The sequence below is a fragment of the Oryx dammah genome, unplaced genomic scaffold (genome assembly GCF_014754425.2).
Source record: "Oryx dammah isolate SB20612 unplaced genomic scaffold, SCBI_Odam_1.1 HiC_scaffold_3, whole genome shotgun sequence".
Classification (NCBI taxonomy): Eukaryota; Metazoa; Chordata; class Mammalia; order Artiodactyla; family Bovidae; genus Oryx; species Oryx dammah.
The window spans coordinates 20,828,417-20,838,845 of NW_024070187.1; the positions used below are offsets into that span (position 1 = coordinate 20,828,417).

At 39.2% G+C, this 10,429-nt stretch overlaps 1 pseudogene; it reads right to left on the reverse strand.

Moving 5' to 3' along the window:
* Positions 1-9,709: 9,709 nt before the first annotated feature.
* On the reverse strand, positions 9,710-9,809 carry LOC120862334 (annotated as a pseudogene).
* Positions 9,810-10,429: the final 620 nt, after the last annotated feature.

Sequence of the window (10,429 nt, forward strand, 5' to 3'; positions counted from 1 at the left end):
CAAACCATACACTTTGACCTTTTCTTGTATATATTTGAAGCAGGTACAGTCCTTCTCCAAGCATTGGTGTGCCTTATAATGCCTCCAAACCATTTAGAACCTCCTGTGATTGTCCCACAGGAGAGACAATCAAATCCTACTTTGATTCTATTATTGTTCCTTTCTTTCACCCCACGCCCATGTTTTCTAATCTCATAGTTTATTTATTGCTAAGAAATTGGTATACCGGCATATGAATTTAACAAGGATTAAAATGACTGATCGATCTGATAGAGTGCCTGAAGAACTATGAATGGAGGCTCATGACATTGTACAGAAGGCAATGATTAAGACTATCCCCAAGAAAACGAAATGCAAAAAGACAAAATGGTTGTCTGAGGAGGCCTTACAAAGAGCTGAGAGATGAAGAGAAGCTAAAGACAAAGGAGAAAAGGAAAGATACCCATTTGAAAGCAGAGTTCCAAAGAATACCAAGGAGAGATAAGAAAGCCTTCCTCAGTTATCAATGCAAAGAAATAGAGGAAAACAATAGAATGAAAAGACTAGAGATCTCTTCAAGAAAATTAGAGATACCAGGGGAACATTTCATGCAAAGATGGGCACAATAAAGGACAGAAATTGTATGGACCTAACAGAAGCAGATAGATACTAAGAAGAGGTGGCAAGTTTTATGCCCAAGTCGCGAAATCTCCCAATGACCACCAGGGAGCCCATATCTGACGCAAAAGCAAGAGAGTTTTTATTACCAAGCTCGAGCTGGGGCTCCCACCGTTACTGACAAAGCGGCTAAGGAGAGGTGCTCCGAACTCTGGGTTACATTGCTTATATAGGGTATTTTCGTGTGAAAAATTCAAAAAACGGGAGTTTCCAGTTGGGAGACGTCTAATTGGTTATCTTCTGTGGAAGGGTTAGGTGTTGGGTTCTGATTGATTGGTTCCCATTTCCCGGGCTTAATTCAAATTTCCTGGGCAGGTCATAAGTCCTGAACGTAAAGTCAGGAGGTCTAATCTGGGATCTGATTGGCTTGCAGGTGGTGGGGTGAGGTCAGGGGATTTCCAAATTTCCAAAGACTCTTTTCTCAGAACTCTAAAATGGAGTCTCTCTCTCTCTCTCTCTCTCTTTTTTTTTTTTTTTTTTTTTTTGGCAAAATGGAGTGGCTTAGGCTCTTCAGCAAGAATACACAGAAGAGCTATACAAAAAAGATCTTCATGACCCAGATAACCATGACGTTGTGATCACTCACCTAGAGCCAGACATCCTGGAGTCTGAAGTCAAGCGGGCCTTAGGAAGCATCACTACGAACAAAGCTAGTGGAAGTGATGGAATTCCAGTTGAGCTATTTCAGATCCTAAAAGATGCTGCTGTGAAAGGGCTGCTGTCAATATGCCAGCAAATTTGGAAAACTCAGCAGTGGCCTCAGGACTGGAAAAGTTCAGGTTCCATTGCAATCCCAAAGAAAGGCAATGTCCAAGAATGTTCAAACTACTGCACAATTGCACTCATCTCACACGCTAGTAAAGTAATGCTCAACATTCTCCAAGCCAGGCTTCAACAGTACATGAACCAAGATCTTCCAAATGTAGAAGCTGGATTTAGAAAAGGCAGAGGAACCAGAGATCAAATGGCCAACATCTGTTGGATCATCGAAAAAGCATGAGTTTCAGAAAAACATGTACTTTTGCCTTATTGACTATGCCAAAGCTTTTGACTGTGTGGATCATTACAAATTGGAAAATTCTTAAAGAGATGGGAATACCAGACCACCTTCCTTGCCTTCTGAGAAATCTGTATGCAAGTCAAGAAGCAGCAGTTAGAACCTGCCATGGAACAATGGACTTGTTCCAAATTGGGAAAGGAATAAGTCAAGGCTGTATGCTATCACCCTGCTTATTTAGTTTCAATGCAGAGTACATCATGTGAAATACCAGGCTGGATGAAGCACAAGCTGGAATCAAGTTTGCCGGGAGAAATATCAAAAACCTCAGATATGCAGATGACATCACCCTTATGGCACAAAGCAGAGAGGAACTAAAGAGGCTCTTAGTGAAAGTGTAAGAGGAGAGTGAAAAAGCTGGCTTAAACTCAGCATTCAGAAAACTAAGATCATGACATCCGGTCCCATCACTTCATGCCAAATAGATGGATAAACAGTGGAAACAGTGAGAGACTATTTTGGGGGCTCCAAAATCACTACAGGTGGTGAATGCAGCCATGAAATTAAAAGACGCTTACTCCTTGAAAGAAAAGTTACAACAAACCCAGATAGCATATTAAAAAGCAGAGACATTACTTTACCAACAAAGGTCCATCTAGTCAAAGCTATGGTTTCTCCAGTAGTCATTTATGGATGTGAGAGTTGGACCATAAAGAAAGCTGAAAGCCAAAGAAATGATGCTTTTGAACTGTGGTGTTGGAGAAGACTCTTGAGAGTCCTTTGGACTGCAAGGAGATCCAACCAGTCAATCCTAAAGGAAATTAGTCCTGTATAATCTTTGGAAAGACTGATGATGAAGCTGAAGCTCCAATACTTTGTCCACTTGATGAGAAGGACTGACTCATTGGAAAAGACCCTGATGATGGGAAAGATTGAAGGCAGGAGGAGAAGGGGATGACAGCGGATGAGATGGTTGGATGGCATCACCCACTCAATGGACATGAGTCTGAGCAAGCTCCAGGAATTGGTGATGGACAGGGAAGCCTGCTGTGCTGCAGTTCATGCGGTTGCAAAAAATCAGACACAACTGAGCGACTGAACTGAAATGAACTGAAAATGATCTGATGCTTCTTAAAATGCATTTTCATGTTGAAATTCATTCTTGTTAATGACTGACTAATAATGTATTTACTTAATATTTGCATTTTATTTGACAATTTCTCTTTAGCTAATATTTAAAAATGTTGTCCATGTGCCTAGCACTGCAAGTATAAGTTGATCCTGAATTTAATCCTGTAAGTACTACAATTATTTCCAATTTACAGCTCAAGTTAGGGATAAGGGTATATTTTTCAACATTTAGACAGTTAAGAACCATGAGTTACTATTCTTTGGCTAATTTGAGATCATTGTGCAAATAAGTGGCAGAACTAGTTCCTGACACTAGAGTTAGAAATGCCTACCTCTCAGGTTTTCTATAAATGTCAACTTAAGTCATCTAAATTGAAGCCCATAATGACCCCTGAAGTGCTAGGCAGATATTAGGTATAGTAATATTTAAACATTAAGTCCTGTCCATAGACTCATGCTTACTAGATCAATTAATTAGTTCATCAAATATGTAACTTATTGTCAGGATTTGAGGGTACAAAAATGACTAAAACTTAACTCCTCAAGGCATGTTAATAGCACATGGAAACTGAAGGAGGAGATTATCCTTTTTGTGATAGTCTTAATGAGGTAAAACAGAATAACAGTTACATCAAATATCTCATGTGCACAAGTGCTACTTTGAAGACAGAAGTTGTACTGAACGCAGACATCTGCTTTCTGACTGGAAATGAAAAGCCCACACCAAACACCGACAAGGATGTGGAGAAGGTGGCTCTCTCATACATTATTGGTATGAATGAAAACTGGTACAGCAATCCTTGAAAGACAGTTAATACTTTCTTAAAAACTAAGCATACAACTACCATATGACCTAGAAATTGTACTCCTAGGCATTTATCACAGAGAGTTGAACACTGAAAACCTGTTCACAAATGTCTATAGAAACATTATTATTACTAGCCCCCAAATGGTAGTAATTCAGATATCCTTCAGTAGGTAAGTACCTCTCAAACTCATGGATCTAGAGCACGACTTAGCAACAAAAAGGAAGAAAATATTGACGTAAACACAAGCAACAATCTGTATGAATTTCCAAGGAGACACTCCAAGAGAAAAAAAAAAAAAGCAGTTCACAAAAGATTAAATAATTATTCCATTTATACTGGAAGTAACATGTTATAGAAATGTGGGACAGATTGCTAATAGGGTTTATTTATTTATTTTTAATTTATTTATTTATTTTTAATTTTTACGCTAATAGGGTTTAATAACGGGTTAATCAGGGGATGGGAGATGGGCAGTGGGTGGATGAGAAGAAAGTGGATGTGATTCTACAACAGCATCATAGAGGATACTCCCTGGTGACGGAACGTGCTCTGCCTTGAGTCCACTGACATCGCACAGCACTGGTTGTGATAAAGCACTGAAGTTCTGCAACACGCTACCATTAGGTGTAACTGGGAAGGGGACACGTGGAATCTCTCTCAGGTATTTCTTACGACTGCACACACATCTACAAGTATCTGAAAAATAAAAAGATTAATTAAAAACAAAAAATTAACTGGCCTGGGTATTTCTTATCAGAACCCTCTCTCTTGGGTAAGAGAAACTCACATTATGTCGAAAACAACAAGGAATATCTTAGAGCAGGAAAGATGAAGGCAAGAATGGAAGGAAAAGCTGTGAAAGTGCCAGTTCCTGGGGAACAGAAAAAGGAATCACTGTAAACTAGAAAGGGGATGTGTTATCAAGATGACACATGTTTCCAGACTAGACCACCTCTTCTTCGACGGAGGAGACCAGACCTCAGGAAGGGACAGTGCCCTGATGCTTACAAGAAAGCTCAGGACAAGACACTGGGATTGAGGTTCTGAGGAGATTCCTGAGCCTAAATTGGGAGCAGAGAAAAGCCAGCAAAAGCTTCCAAAGGACCATTCTTGAGTGGACAATGAGCATGAGCGTGTCCGTAAGTACCAGCAGTACCAACAAGCACAATAAATTCCTAATACTTTCTGGACTTTTCGAAGATCCCAGATCCACTACACACATTTTGGGTGCAGAGGGAAATAAGGAGAGGGAAGCTGCCTTTCCTATTCATACCATATTGACAGGAACTAAGAACCTGATTTCAATTTATTTCAGAAAATTAAAGCAAGTGAGTATTTTGGTGTTGCTGTTGAAGTGGTTCTTATCTTCCAGAACCACACAGTAAAATTCCTGTCCGCCAGTAGGTGTCACAAAATCTTTTCTTACTGATGCACTGCACAAGGGACGATTTGGATTTGCATAATTTCCAGAATCATGTCTTCTTTCCATTATCTGGAGTAAATAGCCTGGATCATTTTGACAAAATGGCTAGAGAATTTTTAAAGGCAAGATTTCATATCTTAATTCTGATAATCCCAAACTGAATATTTTCACATTCTAGAAAGAGTGAGTGTTTCTATTTACTGTGATTTCTTTCGAATACCTTTGGATAAACTGGAATGACCATATGCTTATTAGCAATGGGACTGTGCCTAAGATAATTAGACAAACAGAAGGATTAAAAGAAAATCTATATGCAGATAATGGGCATCCAAACTATTATGCTTCCCAGAGGTGAATAAGGTATATGTAGACACCAAACCATTTCTTACTCTGTTAGTAATCCTATTCAATATATTTTAATATTAAACCTCTATAAAATGTTAACAGAATAAAGTTATCTTGTTATGTTTTCAGGCACAAGTGAACACTTTCTTAGCTTTTATGGTGATGCTCACTTTCCCTTTGAAGTTGAAATTACTCCCAAGTTAATCCCAACTGGTAGACACTTTTTCCCACATGGAGGACAGGAAATTTGCTTATTATTCTGAGTTCCCTGGCAACCAGACTTACCTGTTACAGACTTACTTTGAGAATTGTAGTAGGGAAATAACGCGTGTGCATGCTCAGTTGCTCAATCGTGTCTCACTCCTTGAGACCCCATGGACTGTAGCCCACCACTCCTCTCTCCATGGGATTCTCTAGGCAAGAATACTGGAGTGGGTTGCCATTGCCTCCTCCAGGGGATCTTCCCAATCCAGGAATTGAACCCATGTCTCCTGCATCTTCTGCCTTAGTGGGTGGATTCTTGACCATTGAGTCATGTAGGAAACCCAATAATACTGTCCCTCCATAATTGATGTCTACTCATAACCTCAGAATGTCACCTTTTTTGAAAGTAAGGTCTTTACAGATGTAATTATTTAAGTTATAGTCAGGTCATACTAGATTAGTGTAGATCCGAAGTCTTGTGTCCCTGAAAGACTAGTGTCCCTGAAAGAAAAGTCAGCGAATGTACAGTCACAGAGGAAGAAGGCCCTGTGCAGGGAGGAAAGGGGTGCAGCTGCAGCCAGGGATACCAAGGCCTGCCAGCAACCCCCAGAAGCCCAGAAGAGGTAAGCAAAGCTTCTCTCCTAAAGCCTTCAGAGGAGCCTCATCTTGATGGCTCCTTGATTTCAAACTTCTAGCTCCCAGAATCGATGGATTCCATTTCTATTGTTTCACGTCACCAGTTTGTGCAAATTCATGAACATGGCCCTAGGACACAAATAAACAATCAATCTTCAGCTTCTTTTACTGGGTGAGAAAATGTCTGGATGTTTGATTTAAAACAGAATACTCACTTTTGTTCTCCATGGAGCATGCTGCCTTACGATGCTTTGAGGAAAAGCCAGGTGGCTCTCCAACTGTTTTTCCAGCCAAGTAAGAGAGAAGTTGTTAAACAGGTGAATGGATTTTTAAATCATTCTGTGACCTTCATGTTAAAAAGAAAAATTTATTTCCTCAACTCTGAATCACACTAGCAGGAACTGCTGTTGATTAGGAAGACTGTGGTAACAGAAAAAGAGACGATCAACTGAGAACTGGATAAAGACGAAACATCCAATCTAACTCCATCTTATTTTCCAGTAGTGCTTCCACCCTAACTTGCTTGTGAATTAGTGACTCTGGCATTTTAAAAATATTCTGGTATTACTGCTACATTTATTTGTACAATGCCATTTTCTTTGGGGAAGGGGTAAAAATAAAATTGTCAATATATCGTCATATTCTGTTTAACCAGGAATGATAGGATTTTATGGACATTACCACTATATCTGGGCTGCCCCAATGGCTCAGTGATAAAGAATCTGTCTGCCAATGCAAAAGACACAGGTTCGATCCCTGGGTCAAGAAGATCCCCTGGAAGAGGAAATGGCAACCCAATTCAGTATTCTTGCCTGAAAAATCCCTTTGACAGAAGAGCCTGACAGGCTACAGTCCAAAAGGGTCACAAGAGACAGACACAGCTGAGTGAACACACCATTAGATTCTAAGAATAATGTATTGTAAAAATATAAATAGGATGACCACTGGAATGGAGCTCAAAGGGAGATTTGGAGAAAAGGTGGAAATAAAATTAGAATTAAGAGGGCTTTTTCATTCTTACTTATTTACTTATTTATGTACTTATTCATTTTTGATTTGCTTATAGGATCAATTTACATTTACTGAAAACAAGGTAGACGACTGAATATCCTCGGCCCTTGTTTTTCAGTTGCTCAGTCGTGTCTGACTCTCTTTGACCTCATAGACTGTAGCCCGTCAGGCTCCTCTGTCCATGGGATTCTCCAGGCAAGAATAGTGGAGTGGGCAGCGATTCTCTCTCCAGGGGACCTTCCCAATTCAGGGATCTGACCTGGGTCTCCCTCACTGCAGGCAGATTCTTTACCATCTGACCCACCAGGGAAACCCATCCTCAGCCTTAACCCTCAAGAAAACTGAACCTGGTGCATAAGACTGGTTTTCTAGTGGAAAATCAGGGGGAACATCATGGTAATTCTGCTCAATCCGGCTAGGTCACTCCCCAGTGGAAACAGCTGACAGGCCTTGGCTGGTGCAGACTATATCTTGGCAGAGAGAAAGTAGAGAAGGGCACCGGGTTTCTCGTCCTCCTTCATCACCATCTTTCCCACAGCTGCCCACAGCTTGCTCCTCAGGCTGGGGACTTAACACCGCACCAGTCCACCATGGAAGGACACAGAATCTGCATAGATGGAGAAAGCATTTTCTTGTAGATTTGCTCTCATTATGAGATTTTTCAAGATTTCTGACATGTCTCATTATATAATTTACCACAAGCCTTCAAACAATTCATTAAAAAAACTCAAAGTAAAGAAGAACATAAGTTATTCCACTTAGAATTATAACAGTTTGTACTGTTAAGGAATTAAAGTTTATTGATTTTGTTAGTGTAACTGTTCAGAGTCATGTTCACAAATGACAAAGAGCTTAAAGTTTATCCCTTGAAGAACAGGGTGTACTTTAAACAGAGTTGTAATGTTAAAAATGTATTGGAATAATACTCTTGTCTGAGACTTAACAAATTAAGGGTTACATTTTCAAAGTTAGACCAGGTCATAGAAAATAGTCACCCAGTCACCTTTCCAATTTATATGCCCCTGTTCTTACTCTCATCTATTATAAAACATCGATTTTCCAAGGATCAATACATTCCAAAGAATCTCAAGGGAAAATAAGTCACTTAGAAGGGAATTAGCCACGGCATAAAGTAGCAGAGGTTGTATCCCTAGATATCATTACTCTTCTGAGGTCCTTCAACCAGGCCCGTAGGTACATGCATAGCTGTGTGTGTGTGTTAATGTGTGAATTCCTGTGTATGCATTTGTATGAGTGCAAAGAAGAGAGAGAACAAGAAAAATTGTTTGCACAAGAAGGGAGTATAAAATATGAACTAGGCCCTTCATTTAATTTTTTATTACATATCTTATTGGCTCAATCTTCCACTAGGATCAGAACTCCATGAAGAGAGGGCCCAATCTGTTATGTCACCGTTTTAGAGTCAATGAATAGAACAATAACCATCATTCAAAGCCTGTAGTTTACATTAGGGTTCACTCTTTTTTTAAATTTTACCGGATTGTAGTTGATTTACAATATTAAGTGTCAAATGTACAGCATAGTGATTCAGTTATATATATATACAAATATTCGCTCTTTTTTAGATTTTTTCCATACAGCTCATTCCAGAATACTGAGGAGAGGTCCCTGTGCTACACAGTAAGGTCCTTATTAGTTATATATTTTGTATATAAAAGCGTGTCAACTCCAATCTCCCAATTTACCCCTCCTAGCCTCCTTTCCCTTCTGGTAACCATAATTTGTTTTCTACAGCTGTGAGTCTATTTCTGTTTTCCAAATAAGTTCATTTGTACCATTCTTGGTGTTATATGTTGTGTGGATTTTTATGAATGTAGTGGCATGTATTTTACGGAATAGTTTCACTGCTCTAAAAATCCCCTGTGTTCCACTGACTTATCCCTTCCTCCCCTCTAGCCCCTGGCAACCATTGATCTTTTTCTTTTATGTTTTTTTAGCTATCTCTATAGTTTTATCTTTTCTAGAATGTCTTACAGCTGGATTCATTATCGTATGTGGTCTTTTAAGATTGGCTTCTTTCACTTACTAATATGCATTGAAGTTTCCTCTGTGTCCTGTCATGCCTTGATAGCTCACTGAATAATACTCCATTGTCTGGATGGACCAGTTGATCCATTCACCTACTGAAGTTCTATGACTAAAACTGTTTTAAATATCCACGTGCAGGTTTCTATCTTGGCATAAGCTTTCCACTCATTTGGGTAAATACCAAGGAATGTGATTTCTGGATCTTATGGTAGGAGTATGTTTATTTTTTAGAAAAAACTGCCAAACAGTCTTTCAAGGGGGTTGTACCATTTTGCATTCCCACCAGCATGACTGTATTTTCTCTGTTGCTCCACATTCTTGCCAGCATTTGATGTTGCAGTGTTTTGGATTTTGGTTATTCTAATATATATGTCTTGGAAACAATCTCATTAAAAAAAAATTTTCCAATTCCCTAATGATGTGTGATACATCTTTTCATACAGGTGGGAAAATATGAAATGTATCACAAATTTACATCATCTTTGCAGAGGACATGCTAATCTCTGTATGATTCTAATTTTGCCATATGTGCTTCCAAGGTGAGCACTGCCCTTTCTTTTGATTCCCAAGTTGAAGGATGTAATGGCTAAAAAAAAACATGTAACCATGAGATAAATTGGAGTATGCCATTGACTGCAGAGTCTTGTCTATTTCTATAAAATATATATGAGATCAGACTTGTGAATTGAGAAGGAGCAAGAGACACCAAGAAATGCAGAAGAGAAAAAAAAAAAAAAAGTAGGAAGGGTGGGTACTTTCAGACAGAACCACAAAGGCACCCTAGTTTCAACATGTGCAGACAAAACAAGGCAGGTTTTTAGAAGAAAGTGAAAAATAAAAATAGGGGCAGTGAAGTAATTAGAACTAACTTTAGAAACATGTTGGAAGTTTTCTTCCAACATTTTACTTTCACCTTTTTCCTCCTGCTGAAGCCTGTTTACGAAGAGCTTAGAAAAACAGTGTGACTCCATACTTATAAAAAAAGTAATAAAACTGTTTAAAATTTTTTTAATTCAAAATTGAGCACCTGTATTTTAAGATGTGTAGGATTCCAGGTGGTGCAGCGGTAAAGAATCCACCTGCCAATGCAGGAAACGCAAGAAACACAGGTTCAATCCCTGAGTCAGGAAGATCCCCTGGCATAGGAAATGACAATCCACTCGAGTA